The sequence below is a fragment of the Aedes aegypti genome, chromosome 2, assembly GCF_002204515.2.
Source record: "Aedes aegypti strain LVP_AGWG chromosome 2, AaegL5.0 Primary Assembly, whole genome shotgun sequence".
In the NCBI taxonomy this organism is placed as follows: domain Eukaryota; kingdom Metazoa; phylum Arthropoda; class Insecta; order Diptera; family Culicidae; genus Aedes; species Aedes aegypti.
The window spans coordinates 384039576-384047264 of NC_035108.1; positions in this window are offsets into that span (position 1 = coordinate 384039576).

Genomic DNA, 7689 nt, shown 5'->3' on the forward strand with positions numbered 1-7689 from the left:
AAAAGTTTTCAGTAGTATATACACTCCCTCAGCATATCTTGCACAAAAGCTGAAGCAATCGGCGAAACTTTTGAATTGGCTCTGCTCCAAAACCACAACGTTGTTGAGATCTGGCTGACGAAAGCGTTGACATAATCCTTGAATGGAGTTGTACATTAAAAAAAACTGCTCTCAAATATGATGTTCCTGTTGCTGATGTCTGTGCGTTTCTGACAACACAAACAAGGCCCAATTACATATAGTACATACGGTAGAGAGGGCACGCAGAAGAGCATTAAGTGAAATGAACCGGAGAAATTAGGGGAGTAATTGCCTAACTAGGGATTACCAAAATCTTTGTTTAAGCTATGTTTTCTCATGTCAATTGAGTCAGTAACAGATATTAACAACTATGCTCAAACATCTCTCAGATCGAATGTGACCGATGCTCAGATTCAATCCTCATACAATTCGTCATACCGTAGTTCCGTTTTAATTCCGGAAGCTCGTGATAATGGCAGTAAGATTTTGTATGCTTTCCATTTCCAAATGAAATGCCACACAAAAGCAAACATCATCCAGCGCAATCCTCCCCCGCTACCATCCATCCATTGGTGCCACCATAGTCATTGCCATCGTTGCAATATCCTGCTGCAGGTTCCTCGGAGTCTGGACAAGGACGACAACAAAGGCAAAACTTTCGCTCCCGCAGCCAGTCAGCTTAACTAAATGGAATAAGTTTATCATACTTTGTCCTACAAGCATGACTGCTGCTGCTGGCGGAACGCAACTCAGCGTGTGTCCCAATCACAGTGAACTAGTAGCAGCGCCCCAATGCTTGCACCCAGTATCGTTTGTGGAGTGTGTTTACTCTCTTCAATACAGTAATGGACAAAAATATTGATTAAAATTTAAGATATCCAATTTGTGGCATTGCGTCCCTACTGAGACAGAGCCTGCTTCTCAGCGTAGTGTTCTTATGAGCCTTCGACAGTAGGGTGCGATTTTTTTTCTTCAAAACTTCGTGTACTATTCTGAGTTCAAATCACTTAATAAGTGAAAACTCAAAGTTTGAGCATAAAATTTTAAGATTTAGAAATGGCAAGCGACTTAAAGGTGAATTTTCAAGATATAAAATATGGCGTTTACTAATATCTTCATTACCTAGTTGTTTTCTAACTAGTTTTGAAGCCCTTACACTTCTTAGAAAACTTACTTAAACAAACACTTCCTATAGATAATTTTGTTCGGTACTGCTTTACAGAGTGCACGAAAAAATTCTCCGAATTTCACATGCCGTGACCATTCAGCAAGCGCCAAGGATACATACACATGTACACTTGATGATTGTGATTTCAAGCGTACTCACATGGAAAATGTTACTCGCACGCTGTGGCTGTGTAATTTTTAGAGTTTCCCACCACTTAGAATGACTCCCGGACGACCTTGGGCTTTTGTTGCCACAACACGCGAAAATTTAATTAGAACTTGTTTACCGGTTGGCGTCAGACAGAACCTATGTTGTGCATTTTCAACTTGTTTTTCACTTTCACTTTGTGAAAACCCAACAATATTACTTCATGAGCTGCTAAAGCTGATATCTGGAACTATATGTTCACTGAACTGAAGTCATATACTTTAGAGATCTAAAACTGACATGGCATGTCTTATAAGTAAAAGAAAATAAAATCCAGGTTAAATCCTGGTAGAAAAATAGTTCATTTTTGATCAACAAATATCACTCAGCTTCGAAAATAATAAAAATACATGTTTATGAACTGCTATTCGCTCGATTAACAAAAATAGTGGAAAATAGTGAAAATTGTCAAAAACATTGTCATAAGATATGGCCATAAAAAGGGCTTAAAAGGTCATTCACAAAAATAAACACAATCTCCTAAATTGAATAAAAGAAGCAAACGTGTGTACAATAAGCCAGTTCCAAATTTAGAAAAGGTTTTGAAATCCAATCTGCCATATATCCCTTACCATCCTTACCGTAAAAATAGTCTTCTGTGAAATTTTAAGCTTTTTTGGTGGTAATTTGAAGGTGGCCCAAAGACAATTATATGAAAATTACTATGTAGAAAATAGTGAAAACTCATTCTTCAAACTATAATAAAGAAATTTACTGAAGAGAGCAAATCAATTCGACGGATAAAAGAAGAGATATTCATTTGTTTGCTCGCTATTATGTTACTTCATTTAGGATTCTAGCCCTGCTAACATCTACAAAAATCCTAAGCAAAATAAGCTTGAAATAGATTTGTTTCTTCAGAAAATTTTGTTTCTACAAGGTTTGAAGAAAGAGCTTTCACTATGGGATAATAAGCCACCGAAAAAGCTGAAAAATTTAACAGAACACTTTTTTTATAGTGAAGATGGTAAGGAAGAAATGGGAGATTTGAATATCAAACATGTTTCAATTTTTGAATCGCCCTAGTGTACACCAAAGAATCATGTTTCTAAACTATCTAAAACTATGCCGAAAACAACATTGCTGTACCTTAACATATTCACAGGTTCAAAGCCAAATAGGCTCAATGGCTATTAGCTTAGCTTAGCTTAGCTTAAACTGACTACACATAGCAATGGTTGCTATTCCGTGATTGACCGAGATCAGTGAAAATGCACAAAGAATCAACTAGAAGTTCGGCTGGAATTGGCCATAATCTTCTTCAGTGTGCATAATTCAGTGCCTCTATTAATACAGGGTCAATAACGGTGCCGGCCACGTCCTTGCAGTCAGGTTGGATTGGAGGAAGGAATGTTAGTGTGTAACCTTTGCTATTTGGAGACCGTGTTTGCCTCTGCATCTCCACAAAGGTTACTGGGAGGGATGTTTGTTAATGGGGACATCAATTTATTTACTTAATATTATTCTAAGATTCCCTGACCCATTACGTAAGAGAGGGTTTGCGTGTGTACACGAATAAAAAACTGTTCTCATTGAAACAAAAAATGCTCGTTGTTTTCAATTACCGATTTCTGTATAATATATTGTGAAACATTAGTGTTTATTGGATTTGTTGAACAACTTGAAATTCTTAACAACTACCGAAAAACTAAACATTACATATACTTTGCAATTGGATAAAATGGACAAATTGCTGTGAAATTTCCGAAAAAGTTACTCGTCTTCTCGGTGAGAATCGAACTCACGGCTTCCTGTTCACTAGATAGGTCACGTTACCCCTGCACTTCGAGAGAACTCATGGACGCAGAAGTATATGCAATTCATAGTTTTTATGGATGATAATGGACCAGAACAGCTTTCCCGGGAAACACAAAACTGATTAGAGCGACGATGAATATTTCGGGCGAACACTCCAGTTCGTTCAAAATCGGTGATGGACTTTCGTGCCTGTTGTTCAACATTACGCTAGAGGGTGTCATGCGGAGAGCCGGGTTTAACAATCGTGGCACGATTTTCACAAGGTCCAGTCAATTTGTTTGCTTTGTTAATGACATGGATACAATCGGAAGAACATTTGAAAAAAAAAACGGTGGCAGAAATGTACACTAGCCTGCGACACGGTTATATGAAAAATTTAGATTCTTGCTCCAGTCCACTTTTTGGATTGCATTTGGGTCCCATAACAAATGTGCAAAATTTCAGCTCAATCGGTGAAACGTCCATAGTGTTTTATTCCAGAAATAAATTCTCTATTTGATTTGTTTTTTTGTTATTATTTTAAGTATTTTCGCAAAAATACATTTATTGCTTAAAGAATATTTTTCTAAGAAAACTTGTTATTTCATAAATTATTTAAAAAATTTCCAAAATAATTGTAGCGAAATTTTTCAAAAAACTTTTCGATATTATTCATAGAATTTTAGTGTCTATAATCAAATTCTTCAAGGGATATTGAAGGGTTGCTTCAGAGCTTTTGCAAACCTCTTGGAAATAGGCTAATATTTTCAAAGCTGAACGATCACTTCGACATCTGGTAGCTAGTAGGAGAACCGTCATAAAAGAGGTTGGGTTGAGAACGCACCGTGTGCAGCATAGGAAAGAGCACACATATTACACTTTTTCTCGGAATAGTTATGTTGTAGACGATCAGAGAGCATTGAAAAACATGATAAACTTTTTTTTCCTTCGAAAATGTACAGATCCGGTCAGTGCTCATGTACGATTAGTGGGATAAAATTGGAAAATTGGTGTTTGGCTACATAGGTTATAAACTTCCGGATTCTTTGTTTGTGGTTAAATTTGTTATGAAATCACGCGTATTGCAAGAATAAAGGGTCGAAATGATTATGCCAATGTAAAATAGTTTAATAATTAGTTGATTATGAGCTAATTTTTGGGTCAAAAAATTGAATTTTGGACGTAAACAAACATTTTCAATAACATTTCTCTCCTTCTTCCCTGGCGACCTCTATGATGGTGGCGCATTAAATTTTCCTATTAGGGAAATAATATTGTGGGGTTTGTTCACACTGTCAAAGCGAATATTTGCTGGTTGAGATGCATTTCTTCTATGTCTATTTTTTATTAGCAAATTTAATGCGGAAAATGTTCCCGGATTTTCTTAAAAAATTTAAATCAATCTTTCAAAAGATAAGTTTTTTCTTGCAATTCCTCCTAAAGCTTATTGATAAAATTAAATCTATTACTGAGATATTTCGCTGAAAGTTCTACTGTAAATTCTTCTGTGAGTTTCTTTGAATAGTTTTCCCTTAAATTTTATTACATTGGCTTCGAATTCAGAGGAAATTTGTTGAAAACTCCCAGGAAAGCTTTTGCTTCCGAAATTAGCATAGCAGTAAAGGAATCTGTAGAGAAACATGTAGCAAAATAACTGGGAAGGAGGAAGGATTTATTAGGATATTCATAAAAAAATTGAATTGATCTTCCTTAAAGCACTTTTTTAGAAATAACCCAACAAACATTTTAGTGGAATAAGAGTTGAACAAACCACTGTTAAGCATATTCCAGCTGAATAAACTGTTATTCAACTACTAATGTTTCTTGGGAATATTACCAATTATTGGCAGAATCTATATTATTGGTTTCAATTTTTGTGCGATACGAGGGATATTTGGCAGAATTTTACCAGAAGTCAAGGAAAAATGGATTTCAAGTATAATTTCTAAAGAAGATATTGATGGATCTTCTTGTTGTTTCTCCTTCCTTCGTATGACGCTTTGAGGAACTTCGTACTAAAATCTTTCCATACTACAAAAAGCATAATCTAAAAAAGGTGAATTGCAGTATACTTATTCGCATAATTCCTGATTCCTGAAGGTCCATAAGGCATTCCTCAACAAATTTGCTTGTTTCCCTAAGTTTTCCTAAAGAATTGAATTCATTAAAATCTAACGTTACGAATTTTACCACAATACATCTTCGGTGATGTTCGAGTACTACAATAGCATTCTAGAACCCCTTGGCATGGCATAAGCTTCAATGGAGCGAACGAGGACGGTGACGTAGCAACGATCGCCTTCACGTATCAATACAACAACCAGTTAGTGTAGAATACAGTGACTCAATTTAATTTTCGTACGGGGCACTGTTTTCATATCAAGTTGGTATAAAACTATTAAATGGAGCATGGACTTCGATATACTTTATCGACAACGAAAGTCGTATGTGTCATCTATTGTTTGGCAATGACAAACCGTATTCATTTACTTAAATCTTTGGAATAATGAAAAAGTATTGAGTTTGTGTCTATAATTGACCCAATTCCATATTCGTACACATAACAAAAAAGAAATATACAACACTCAAACCTAACTTTTAATGGACTAGATGATAGATAAAAATTCTTCGTTGTGTTGTTCAGATGTAGTAGAGTACATTCGGAAAATTTATAAGCGGAAATATTTGAAACTTAAGTAAATTTAAGCAAAATACAATTTTTCTTTTGTTATTTTTTTTTTGCTAAAATGTACGGTAAGTCGAACAATAACTTACATTTTTTCAACATCACTTCCTTAAAAATGACTACTTCGAATATTGTACAAGTTTCAAAAACATATAATCAGTTTTAGAGTAGCTAGGAGTGCATATCGACAACTTATACTCTTGGATCTTAGGTAATATAACATTTATAACAAATCCAAAACCAAAAAAAATTAGTCAATTTCTCTCAGATTGGCTTCTACATGAATATACATAATCCATAGTTAATGTCCCTATCAAAACATTGCGTAATTATTATTTTTAATTTACAGTTTACTACCAAACATGATTATAGAGATTTATAGAATAAATATTATTGCCGTAACCGCAACACAAACGTTTTTTAAAATGATGAAAACAACAGGATATATTCTAGTTAAAAGCATATCAAAACTCTCTGCTAATTCAAGTTATTTTGTATTTTTCTTATAAAATCAGTAAATTGCAAAATACAGTGCTATTTTGAATATAATGTGAATATTAATTCAAAGATAATTGAATATTGCGATAACATCAATTATGTGGAGGCATGTACAGCGTAGTTTAGGATACTTTATTGTAAAACGAAGTTTGTAGTTCAAACTCTTTTAACAGACAAGTTCAAAATTAACATTTACCTGTTGTTTAGAATGAAAATTTGGTCGACATTGATCAAAAATATAATTTATTAAGAGTTTTGAAGATATGGCACAACAATTTTCTGAACTCAAGAGGGATAAAAACTGTTTATGATTTCTGTAAACTGTATTCAATTCAGCTAAATTTTTATCAGAGCTCACGACTATAATTAATAGATTGGATCCAATGAAAAAAATGAACGTTACTGTTCGAATTATTGGATTTTATAGCAAGAATCATTGAAAAACTGGCATTTCTTATAATTTTACCTAAATTTCATATATGTCCTCTAATAAATTGTCCAAATGTGCTTCACTACATCTGAACATCATAACAAAGCACTTCAGCAATCAAATAGAGCTTTTAAATTTAGTTTTGAATGTTGTACGTATGAGTTTTGGTAGGTGTACGAATATGGAATTGGGTGAATTTTGAACATAAATTCAATACTTTTCCATTTATCCAAAGATGAATGTAAATGGAAACATTTTGTGATTGGCAAATAATAAATGATACCTATTACCTTCAATGTGGATAAAGTATTTTAAATTCAATACATCATTTAATAGTTTTATACTAACTTGATGTGAAAATAGTATCCTGTACGAATATGAAATTGGGCCACTGTAGTGAGGATCGCTTGGCGCCAACGACTTCACCTGATGTGGGAAATGATACTGCAGACATGAAAAAGCAGATCGATGCGATAAATACAACTCTAGCTGAGTTCACTGTCTCTCGCCTGTGTGAGTCTAATCAGTATGTCGTTGATCAGCCGATTGCACACCCTTCACCTGCTTCTCCGTACAAGCTTTCACATGGCTGCCGCAAAACAAATGATCGAAATGCAATGCGTAATTCGGCTTCAACTGCAAATAGAAGGCTGGATTTTCTTCACGCGGATCAAAAATGATATTACTGAAGACGAAATTCATGCAATGGTTGCAGAGTCTCTAGGCATTGATGATGGTTTGACATCGAGTTTTTTGAGTTGATCCCCGATTGGAAGGATACGTCACTGCTGCCATTCGTTTCGTTCAAGGTCGGAATTGACCCTATTTTCCGAGATCGTGCAATGCGTTCCTCAACATGGCCAATAGGAATTCACTTTCGAGAAATCCGCGAACAACTGAATACATGGCAACCTTTGGTTCGTTAATGCTCAAACGTATTAC